Below are 12,675 nucleotides of genomic sequence, written 5' to 3'. Positions count from 1 at the left end.
AGTATCTTTAAATAAAAATAAGTTAAATCTCACTTGTGCTCTATATTTAAAGGTAAACATTGTTTTTTTGGTCTGAAGCACCTAAATTGTCAGTAAAGTCAGTGTCCAAAGAAATATAAAAGGCAGAAAATTACCCTTTTGATGACATGGATGAAAGGACTTCAAGAAACCCATCAGCAATTGCAATAGACATTGTTATTTTGTAGCCACTCTGATATTAAATTGCAATTAAAACTTAATAGGTATGTTTTGGTATATATGGATTTTCTGCAATACCATTAAGACAGTCACCTGCACTGAAAAAAAGCATAACTTCTAGAATGAGAATGAGCAACAAAGGAACATGCATCCTAGATGGGACTTGAAGCCACTGTCCCAGGTGATAGTAAACTTTTCAGAAAACTAATCCACAATGTCATTAGGATAAATGTCTGCTTTTAGATACTGGGCCATAATTTTGCAAGCTGAACAGTTCCGGATTGATAAGCAGATAAAAGTTTCTGGTGGAGCCATTTGTGCAGTATGAAGCAAGAATGAAAGGACATCTCCAAAATTATTTTAATGAAATAAAGCCTATCACCCCAGATGGGACTTGAACCCACAATCCCTGGCTTAGGAGGCCAGTGCCTTATCCATTAGGCCACTGGGGCTTTGTAACATCTTTGAGTGAAACTGATTTTTTCATTAGTATAATCATTAATTGTTGCGATATAGGAAAGCCGTTTATTTGTGTTCTTTGCTTTACAAATCCCAGCATGAAATGTGATTGTACTATCCAGACCTAATAGTGTGGACCCTCATGTTACATTGCAGCAAAACAGATTGATGCAACTCTTTTACCAATAAAGAGGTAGTCTTTTGCATTCCATTTTGTTGACTAACTAAAATAATGTTTACAGTGCATATGAACCAAAGCAGCTGTGTGTACTGGTACTTAAAAACAGTCATTTTTGTGTTTTTTTTCTGCCTTTATATCAGGATGTTCAGGAAGCAGACGATAATCATTAACTGATGACATTAGAAAAAAAATTACATTTGCTCCAGGTGAGGCTTGTACTCACAACCTCAGCATTGCTCAACAGATACTGCCTTATAAGTCCTGCGCACAGACTGATTGCGCCACAGGAGCACATGGTCAAAGTGCATTATTTTTAGTTGAGTGATTTTAGCATCGAGTTGACTAAGTAAATTAACTTGGTTTATTAATTTTAAATTAGTTACTTTTTAAATCCACTAAACTACTGCACCCAATACTAAAGTACCTAATAAAAGTAATATTCTAATCATAAGGTAATCAATTATATTGTGCATTTGTGTTATTGCCCAGTTTTATGTATCCATAGGTGTATATTGCAATGAATTCATGCCATTGTTGTACAGTTCAATATTATCAAAATTGTAAAATAATTCCTGTTTATTTATCTTAAATAATATTTGCTATAGATATATGTAACTTTAATGTTGCATAGGGAAAATATACACTATAATACCAAAAAATGCAGTATCTTTAAATAAAAATAAGTTAAATCTCACTTGTGCTCTATATTTAAAGGTAAACATTGTTTTTTTGGTCTGAAGCACCTAAATTGTCAGTAAAGTCAGTGTCCAAAGAAATATAAAAGGCAGAAAATTACCCTTTTGATGACATGGATGAAAGGACTTCAAGAAACCCATCAGCAATTGCAATAGAAATTGTTATTTTGTAGCCACTCTGATATTAAATTGCAATTAAAACTTAATAGGTATGTTTTGGTATATATGAATTTTCTGCAATACCATTAAGACAGTCACCTGAATTGAAAAAAAGCATAACTTCTAGAATGAGAATGAGCAACAAAGGAACATACATCCTAGATAGGACTTGAAGCCACTGTCCCAGGTGATAGTAAACTTTTCTGGAAACTATTCCACAATGTCATTAGAATAAATGTCTGCTTTTAGATACTGGGCCATAATTTTGCAAGCTGAACGGTACCAGATTGTTAAGCAGAATAAAGTTTCTGGTGGAGCCATTTCTGCAGTATGAAGCAAGAATAAAAGGAACATCTAAAACATTATTTTAATGAAATAAAGCCTATCACCCCAGATGGGACTTGAAAGCACAAACCCTGGCTTAGGAGGCCAGTGCCGTATCCATTAGGCCACTGGGGCTTTGTAACATCTTTGAGTGAAACTGATTTTTTCATTAGTATAATCATTAATTGTTGCGATATAGGAAAGTCGTTTATTTGTGTTCTTTGCTTTACAAATCCCAGCATGAAATGTGATTGTACTATCCAGACCTAATAGTGTGGACCCTCATGTTACATTGCAGCAAAACAGATTGATGCAACTCTTTTACCAATAAAGAGGTAGTCTTTTGCATTCCATTTTGATGACTAACTAAAGTAATGTTTACAGTGCATATGAACCAAAGCAGCTGTGTGTACTGGTACTTAAAAACAGTCATGTTTGTGTTTTTTTTCTGCCTTCATATCAGGATGTTCAGGAAGCAGATGATAATCATTAACTGAAGACATTAGAAAAAAAATTACATTTGCTCCAGGTGAGGCTTGAATTCACAACCTCAGAATTGTTCAACAAATACTGTCTTATAAGTACCGCGCACAGACCGATTGCGCCATACGAGCACATGGACAAAGTACTTTATTTTTAGTTGAGTGATTTTAGCATCGAGTTGACTAAGTAAATTAACTTGGTTTATTAATTTTAAATTAGTTACTTTTTAAGTCCACTAAACTACTGCACCCAATACTAAAGTACCTAATAAAAGTAATATTCTAATCATAAGGTAATCAATTATATTGTGCATTTGTGTTATTGCCCAGTTTTATGTATCCATAGGTGTATATTGCAATGAATTCATGCCATTGTTGTACAGTTCAATATTATCAAAATTGTAAAATAATTCCTGTTTATTTATCTTAAATAATATTTGCTATAGATATATGTAACTTTAATGTTGCATAGGGAAAATATACACTATAATACCAAAAAATGCAGTATCTTTAAATAAAAATAAGTTAAATCTCACTTGTGTTCTATATTTAAAGGTAAACATTGTTTTTTTGGTCTGAAGCACCTAAATTGTCAGTAAAGTCAGTGTCCAAAGAAATATAAAAGGCAGAAAATTACCCTTTTGATGACATGGATGAAAGGACTTCAAGAAACCCATCAGCAATTGCAATAGAAATTGTTATTTTGTAGCCACTCTGATATTAAATTGCAATTAAAACTTAATAGGTATGTTTTGGTATATATGGATTTTCTGCAATACCATTAAGACAGTCACTTGAATTGAAAAAAAGCATAACTTCTAGAATGAGAATGAGCAACAAAGGAACATACATCCTAGATGGGACTTGAAGCCACTGTCCCAGGTGATAGTAAACTTTTCTGGAAACTATTCCACAATGTCATTAGAATAAATGTCTGCTTTTAGATACTGGGCCATAATTTTGCAAGCTGAACGGTACCAGATTGTTAAGCAGATTAAAGTTTCTGGTGGAGCCATTTCTGCAGTATGAAGCAAGAATAAAAGGAACATCTAAAACATTATTTTAATGAAATAAAGCCTATCACCCGAGATGGGACTTGAAAGCACAAACCCTGGCTTAGGAGGCCAGTGCCGTATCCATTAGGCCACTGGGGCTTTGTAACATCTTTGAGTGAAACTGATTTTTTCATTAGTATAATCATTAATTGTTGCGATATAGGAAAGTCATTTATTTGTGTTCTTTGCTTTACAAATCCCAGCATGAAATGTGATTTTACTATCCAGACCTAATAGTGTGGACCCTCATGTTACATTGCAGCAAAACAGATTGATGCAACTCTTTTACCAATAAAGAGGTAGTCTTTTGCATTCCATTTTGATGACTAACTAAAGTAATGTTTACAGTGCATATGAACCAAAGCAGCTGTGTGTACTGGTACTTAAAAACAGTCATGTTTGTGTTTTTTTTCTGCCTTCATATCAGGATGTTCAGGAAGCAGATGATAATCATTAACTGAAGACATTAGAAAAAAAATTACATTTGCTCCAGGTGAGGCTTGAATTCACAACCTCAGAATTGTTCAACAGATACTGTCTTATAAGTACCGCGCACAGACCGAATGCGCCACAGGAGCACATGGACAAAGTACTTAGTTTTTGTTGAGTGATTTTAGCATCGAGTTGACTAAGTAAATTAACTTGGTTTATTAATTTTAAATTAGTTACTTTTTAAGTCCACTAAACTACTGCACCCAATACTAAAGTACCTAATAAAAGTAATATTCTAATCATAAGGTAATCAATTATATTGTGCATTTGTGTTATTGCCCAGTTTTATGTATCCATAGGTGTATATTGCAATGAATTCATGCCATTGTTGTACAGTACAATATTATCAAAATTGTAAAATAATTCCTGTTTATTTATCTTAAATAATATTTGGTATAGATATATGTAACTTTAATGTTGCATAGGGAAAATATACACTATAATACCAAAAAATGCAGTATCTTTAAATAAAAATAAGTTAAATCTCACTTGTGCTCTATATTTAAAGGCAAACATTGTTTTTTTGGTCTGAAGCACCTAAATTGTCAGTAAAGTCAGTGTCCAAAGAAATATAAAAGGCAGAAAATTACCCTTTTGATGACATGGATGAAAGGACTTCAAGAAACCCATCAGCAATTGCAATAGAAATTGTTATTTTGTAGCCACTCTGATATTAAATTGCAATTAAAACTTAATAGGTATGTTTTGGTATATATGGATTTTCTGCAATACCATTAAGACAGTCACCTGAATTGAAAAAAAGCATAACTTCTAGAATGAGAATGAGCAACAAAGGAACATGCATCCTAGATGGGACTTGAAGCCACTGTCCCAGGTGATAGTAAACTTTTCAGAAAACTAATCCACAATGTCATTAGGATAAATGTCTGCTTTTAGATACTGGGCCATAATTTTGCAAGCTGAACAGTTCCGGATTGATAAGGAGATAAAAGTTTCTGGTGGAGCCATTTGTGCAGTATGAAGCAAGAATGAAAGGAATATCTCCAAAATTATTTTAATGAAATAATAACTGGGTTAGGAGGCCAGTGCCTTATCCATTCGGCCACTGGGGCTAAGTAACATCTTTGAGTGAAACTGATTTTTTCATTACTATAATCATTAATTGTTGCGATATAGGAAAGTCATTTATTTGTGTTCTTTGCTTTACAAATCCCAGCATGAAATGTGATTGTACTATCCAGACCTAATAGTGTGGACCCTCATGTTACATTGCAGCAAAACAGATTGATGCAACTCTTTTACCAATAAAGAGGTAGTCTTTTGCATTCCATTTTGATGACTAACTAAAGTAATGTTTACAGTGCATATGAACCAAAGCAGCTGTGTGTACTGGTACTTAAAAACAGTCATGTTTGTGTTTTTTTTCTGCCTTCATATCAGGATGTTCAGGAAGCAGATGATAATCATTAACTGATGACATTAGAAAAAAAATTATATTTGCTCCAGGTGAGGCTTGAACTCACAACCTCAGCATTGCTCAACAGATACTGCCTTATAAGTTCTGCACACAGACCGATTGCGCCACTGGAACACATGGTCAAAGCGCATTATTTTTAGTTGAGTGATTTTAGCATCGAGTTGACTAAGTAAATTAACTTGGTTTATTAATTTTAAATTAGTTACTTTTTAAATCCACTAAACTACTGCACCCAATACTAAAGTACCTAATAAAAGTAATATTCTAATCATAAGGTAATCAATTATATTGTGCATTTGTGTTATTGCCCAGTTTTATGTATCCATAGGTGTATATTGCAATGAATTCATGCCATTGTTGTACAGTTCAATATTATCAAAATTGTAAAATAATTCCTGTTTATTTATCTTAAATAATATTTGCTATAGATATATGTAACTTTAATGTTGCATAGGGAAAATATACACTATAATACCAAAAAATGCAGTATCTTTAAATAAAAATAAGTTAAATCTCACTTGTGCTCTATATTTAAAGGTAAACATTGTTTTTTTGGTCTGAAGCACCTAAATTGTCAGTAAAGTCAGTGTCCAAAGAAATATAAAAGGCAGAAAATTACCCTTTTGATGACATGGATGAAAGGACTTCAAGAAACCCATCAGCAATTGCAATAGAAATTGTTATTTTGTAGCCACTCTGATATTAAATTGCAATTAAAACTTAATAGGTATGTTTTGGTATATATGGATTTTCTGCAATACCATTAAGACAGTCACCTGAATTGAAAAAAAGCATAACTTCTAGAATGAGAATGAGCAACAAAGGAACATGCATCCTAGATGGGACTTGAAGCCACTGTCCCAGGTGATAGTAAACTTTTCAGAAAACTAATCCACAATGTCATTAGGATAAATGTCTGCTTTTAGATACTGGGCCATAATTTTGCAAGCTGAACAGTTCCAGATTGATAAGCAGATAAAAGTTTCTGGTGGAGCCATTTGTGCAGTATGAAGCAAGAATGAAAGGAACATCTCCAAAATTATTTTAATGAAATAAAGCCTATCACCCCAGATGTGACTTGAACCCACAATCCCTGGCTTAGGAAGCCAGGCCCTTATCCATTAGGCCACTGGGGCTTAGTAACATCTTTGAGTGAAACTGATTTTTTCATTAGTATAATCATTAATTGTTGCGATATAGGAAAGCCGTTTATTTGTGTTCTTTGCTTTACAAATCCCAGCATGAAATGTGATTGTACTTTCCAGCCCTAATAGTGTGGACCCTCATGTTACATTGCAGCAAAACAGATTGATGCAACTCTTTTACCAATAAAGAGGTAGTCTTTTGCATTACATTTTGTTGACTAACTAAAGTAATTTTTACAGTGCATATGAACCAAAGCAGCTGTGTGTACTGGTACCTTAAAAACAGTCATGTTTGTGTTTTTTTTCTGCCTTCATATCAGGATGTTCAGGAAGCAAATGATAATCATTAACTGAAGACATTAGAAAAAAAATTACATTTGCTCCAGATGAGGCTTGAATTCACAACCTCAGGATTGCTCAACAGATACTGTCTTATAAGTCCTGCGCATAGACCGATTGTGCCACAGGAGCACATGTACAAAGCGCTTTATTTTTAGTTGAGTGATTTTAGCATCGAGTTGACTAAGTAAATTAACTTGGTTTATTAATTTTAAATTAGTTACTTTTTAAATCCACTAAACTACTGCACCCAATACTAAAGTACCTAATAAAAGTAATATTCTAATCATAAGGTAATCAATTATATTGTGCATTTGTGTTATTGCCCAGTTTTATGTATCCATAGGTGTATATTGCAATGAATTCATGCCATTGTTGTACAGTTCAATATTATCAAAATTGTAAAATAATTCCTGTTTATTTATCTTAAATAATATTTGCTATAGATATATGTAACTTTAATGTTGCATAGGGAAAATATACACTATAATACCAAAAAATGCAGTATCTTTAAATAAAAATAAGTTAAATCTCACTTGTGCTCTATATTTAAAGGTAAACATTGTTTTTTTGGTCTGAAGCACCTAAATTGTCAGTAAAGTCAGTGTCCAAAGAAATATAAAAGGCAGAAAATTACCCTTTTGATGACATGGATGAAAGGACTTCAAGAAACCCATCAGCAATTGCAATAGAAATTGTTATTTTGTAGCCACTCTGATATTAAATTGCAATTAAAACTTAATAGGTATGTTTTGGTATATATGAATTTTCTGCAATACCATTAAGACAGTCACCTGAATTGAAAAAAAGCATAACTTCTAGAATGAGAATGAGCAACAAAGGAACATACATCCTAGATAGGACTTGAAGCCACTGTCCCAGGTGATAGTAAACTTTTCTGGAAACTATTCCACAATGTCATTAGAATAAATGTCTGCTTTTAGATACTGGGCCATAATTTTGCAAGCTGAACGGTACCAGATTGTTAAGCAGAATAAAGTTTCTGGTGGAGCCATTTCTGCAGTATGAAGCAAGAATAAAAGGAACATCTAAAACATTATTTTAATGAAATAAAGCCTATCACCCCAGATGGGACTTGAAAGCACAAACCCTGGCTTAGGAGGCCAGTGCCGTATCCATTAGGCCACTGGGGCTTTGTAACATCTTTGAGTGAAACTGATTTTTTCATTAGTATAATCATTAATTGTTGCGATATAGGAAAGTCGTTTATTTGTGTTCTTTGCTTTACAAATCCCAGCATGAAATGTGATTGTACTATCCAGACCTAATAGTGTGGACCCTCATGTTACATTGCAGCAAAACAGATTGATGCAACTCTTTTACCAATAAAGAGGTAGTCTTTTGCATTCCATTTTGATGACTAACTAAAGTAATGTTTACAGTGCATATGAACCAAAGCAGCTGTGTGTACTGGTACTTAAAAACAGTCATGTTTGTGTTTTTTTTCTGCCTTCATATCAGGATGTTCAGGAAGCAGATGATAATCATTAACTGAAGACATTAGAAAAAAAATTACATTTGCTCCAGGTGAGGCTTGAATTCACAACCTCAGAATTGTTCAACAAATACTGTCTTATAAGTACCGCGCACAGACCGATTGCGCCATAGGAGCACATGGACAAAGTACTTTATTTTTAGTTGAGTGATTTTAGCATCGAGTTGACTAAGTAAATTAACTTGGTTTATTAATTTTAAATTAGTTACTTTTTAAGTCCACTAAACTACTGCACCCAATACTAAAGTACCTAATAAAAGTAATATTCTAATCATAAGGTAATCAATTATATTGTGCATTTGTGTTATTGCCCAGTTTTATGTATCCATTGGTGTATATTGCAATGAATTCATGCCATTGTTGTACAGTTCAATATTATCAAAATTGTAAAATAATTCCTGTTTATTTATCTTAAATAATATTTGCTATAGATATATGTAACTTTAATGTTGCATAGGGAAAATATACACTATAATACCAAAAAATGCAGTATCTTTAAATAAAAATAAGTTAAATCTCACTTGTGTTCTATATTTAAAGGTAAACATTGTTTTTTTGGTCTGAAGCACCTAAATTGTCAGTAAAGTCAGTGTCCAAAGAAATATAAAAGGCAGAAAATTACCCTTTTGATGACATGGATGAAAGGACTTCAAGAAACCCATCAGCAATTGCAATAGAAATTGTTATTTTGTAGCCACTCTGATATTAAATTGCAATTAAAACTTAATAGGTATGTTTTGGTATATATGGATTTTCTGCAATACCATTAAGACAGTCACTTGAATTGAAAAAAAGCATAACTTCTAGAATGAGAATGAGCAACAAAGGAACATACATCCTAGATGGGACTTGAAGCCACTGTCCCAGGTGATAGTAAACTTTTCTGGAAACTATTCCACAATGTCATTAGAATAAATGTCTGCTTTTAGATACTGGGCCATAATTTTGCAAGCTGAACGGTACCAGATTGTTAAGCAGATTAAAGTTTCTGGTGGAGCCATTTCTGCAGTATGAAGCAAGAATAAAAGGAACATCTAAAACATTATTTTAATGAAATAAAGCCTATCACCCGAGATGGGACTTAAAAGCACAAACCCTGGCTTAGGAGGCCAGTGCCGTATCCATTAGGCCACTGGGGCTTTGTAACATCTTTGAGTGAAACTGATTTTTTCATTAGTATAATCATTAATTGTTGCGATATAGGAAAGTCATTTATTTGTGTTCTTTGCTTTACAAATCCCAGCATGAAATGTGATTTTACTATCCAGACCTAATAGTGTGGACCCTCATGTTACATTGCAGCAAAACAGATTGATGCAACTCTTTTACCAATAAAGAGGTAGTCTTTTGCATTCCATTTTGATGACTAACTAAAGTAATGTTTACAGTGCATATGAACCAAAGCAGCTGTGTGTACTGGTACTTAAAAACAGTCATGTTTGTGTTTTTTTTCTGCCTTCATATCAGGATGTTCAGGAAGCAGATGATAATCATTAACTGAAGACATTAGAAAAAAAATTACATTTGCTCCAGGTGAGGCTTGAATTCACAACCTCAGAATTGTTCAACAGATACTGTCTTATAAGTACCGCGCACAGACCGAATGCGCCACAGGAGCACATGGACAAAGTACTTAGTTTTTGTTGAGTGATTTTAGCATCGAGTTGACTAAGTAAATTAACTTGGTTTATTAATTTTAAATTAGTTACTTTTTAAGTCCACTAAACTACTGCACCCAATACTAAAGTACCTAATAAAAGTAATATTCTAATCATAAGGTAATCAATTATATTGTGCATTTGTGTTATTGCCCAGTTTTATGTATCCATAGGTGTATATTGCAATGAATTCATGCCATTGTTGTACAGTTCAATATTATCAAAATTGTAAAATAATTCCTGTTTATTTATCTTAAATAATATTTGCTATAGATATATGTAACTTTAATGTTGCATAGGGAAAATATACACTATAATACCAAAAAATGCAGTATCTTTAAATAAAAATAAGTTAAATCTCACTTGTGCTCTATATTTAAAGGTAAACATTGTTTTTTTGGTCTGAAGCACCTAAATTGTCAGTAAAGTCAGTGTCCAAAGAAATATAAAAGGCAGAAAATTACCCTTTTGATGACATGGATGAAAGGACTTCAAGAAACCCATCAGCAATTGCAATAGAAATTGTTATTTTGTAGCCACTCTGATATTAAATTGCAATTAAAACTTAATAGGTATGTTTTGGTATATATGGATTTTCTGCAATACCATTAAGACAGTCACCTGAATTGAAAAAAAGCATAACTTCTAGAATGAGAATGAGCAACAAAGGAACATGCATCCTAGATGGGACTTGAAGCCACTGTCCCAGGTGATAGTAAACTTTTCAGAAAACTAATCCACAATGTCATTAGGATAAATGTCTGCTTTTAGATACTGGGCCATAATTTTGCAAGCTGAACAGTTCCAGATTGATAAGCAGATAAAAGTTTCTGGTGGAGCCATTTGTGCAGTATGAAGCAAGAATGAAAGGAACATCTCCAAAATTATTTTAATGAAATAAAGCCTATCACCCCAGATGTGACTTGAACCCACAATCCCTGGCTTAGGAAGCCAGGCCCTTATCCATTAGGCCACTGGGGCTTAGTAACATCTTTGAGTGAAACTGATTTTTCATTAGTATAATCATTAATTGTTGCGATATAGGAAAGCCGTTTATTTGTGTTCTTTGCTTTACAAATCCCAGCATGAAATGTGATTGTACTTTCCAGCCCTAATAGTGTGGACCCTCATGTTACATTGCAGCAAAACAGATTGATGCAACTCTTTTACCAATAAAGAGGTAGTCTTTTGCATTACATTTTGTTGACTAACTAAAGTAATTTTTACAGTGCATATGAACCAAAGCAGCTGTGTGTACTGGTACCTTAAAAACAGTCATGTTTGTGTTTTTTTTCTGCCTTCATATCAGGATGTTCAGAAAGCAAATGATAATCATTAACTGAAGACATTAGAAAAAAAATTACATTTGCTCCAGATGAGGCTTGAATTCACAACCTCAGGATTGCTCAACAGATACTGTCTTATAAGTCCTGCGCACAGACCGATTGTGCCACAGGAGCACATGTACAAAGCGCTTTATTTTTAGTTGAGTGATTTTAGCATCGAGTTGACTAAGTAAATTAACTTGGTTTATTAATTTTAAATTAGTTACTTTTTAAATCCACTAAACTACTGCACCCAATACTAAAGTACCTAATAAAAGTAATATTCTAATCATAAGGTAATCAATTATATTGTGCATTTGTGTTATTGCCCAGTTTTATGTATCCATAGGTGTATATTGCAATGAATTCATGCCATTGTTGTACAGTTCAATATTATCAAAATTGTAAAATAATTCCTGTTTATTTATCTTAAATAATATTTGCTATAGATATATGTAACTTTAATGTTGCATAGGGAAAATATACACTATAATACCAAAAAATGCAGTATCTTTAAATAAAAATAAGTTAAATCTCACTTGTGCTCTATATTTAAAGGTAAACATTGTTTTTTTGGTCTGAAGCACCTAAATTGTCAGTAAAGTCAGTGTCCAAAGAAATATAAAAGGCAGAAAATTACCCTTTTGATGACATGGATGAAAGGACTTCAAGAAACCCATCAGCAATTGCAATAGAAATTGTTATTTTGTAGCCACTCTGATATTAAATTGCAATTAAAACTTAATAGGTATGTTTTGGTATATATGAATTTTCTGCAATACCATTAAGACAGTCACCTGAATTGAAAAAAAGCATAACTTCTAGAATGAGAATGAGCAACAAAGGAACATACATCCTAGATAGGACTTGAAGCCACTGTCCCAGGTGATAGTAAACTTTTCTGGAAACTATTCCACAATGTCATTAGAATAAATGTCTGCTTTTAGATACTGGGCCATAATTTTGCAAGCTGAACGGTACCAGATTGTTAAGCAGAATAAAGTTTCTGGTGGAGCCATTTCTGCAGTATGAAGCAAGAATAAAAGGAACATCTAAAACATTATTTTAATGAAATAAAGCCTATCACCCCAGATGGGACTTGAAAGCACAAACCCTGGCTTAGGAGGCCAGTGCCGTATCCATTAGGCCACTGGGGCTTTGTAACATCTTTGAGTGAAACTGATTTTTTCATTAGTATAATCATTAATT

The 12,675-nt window shown here is 33.1% G+C and overlaps 1 non-coding gene across 1 annotated transcript; it reads right to left on the bottom strand.

The window, feature by feature from the left end:
• Positions 1-577: 577 nt before the first annotated feature.
• Positions 578-650, bottom strand: TRNAR-CCU (transfer RNA arginine (anticodon CCU)). The gene has a single exon. It is a non-coding gene; the product is annotated as a tRNA-Arg (tRNA).
• Positions 651-12,675: the final 12,025 nt, after the last annotated feature.

This window comes from Taudactylus pleione, unplaced genomic scaffold (assembly GCF_031769625.1).
Source record: "Taudactylus pleione unplaced genomic scaffold, aTauple2 ptg000473l, whole genome shotgun sequence".
NCBI classification, from domain to species: Eukaryota; Metazoa; Chordata; class Amphibia; order Anura; family Myobatrachidae; genus Taudactylus; species Taudactylus pleione.
Note: the sequence above shows the minus strand (reverse complement) of the source record. Positions and strands in the feature narration are given on the sequence as shown.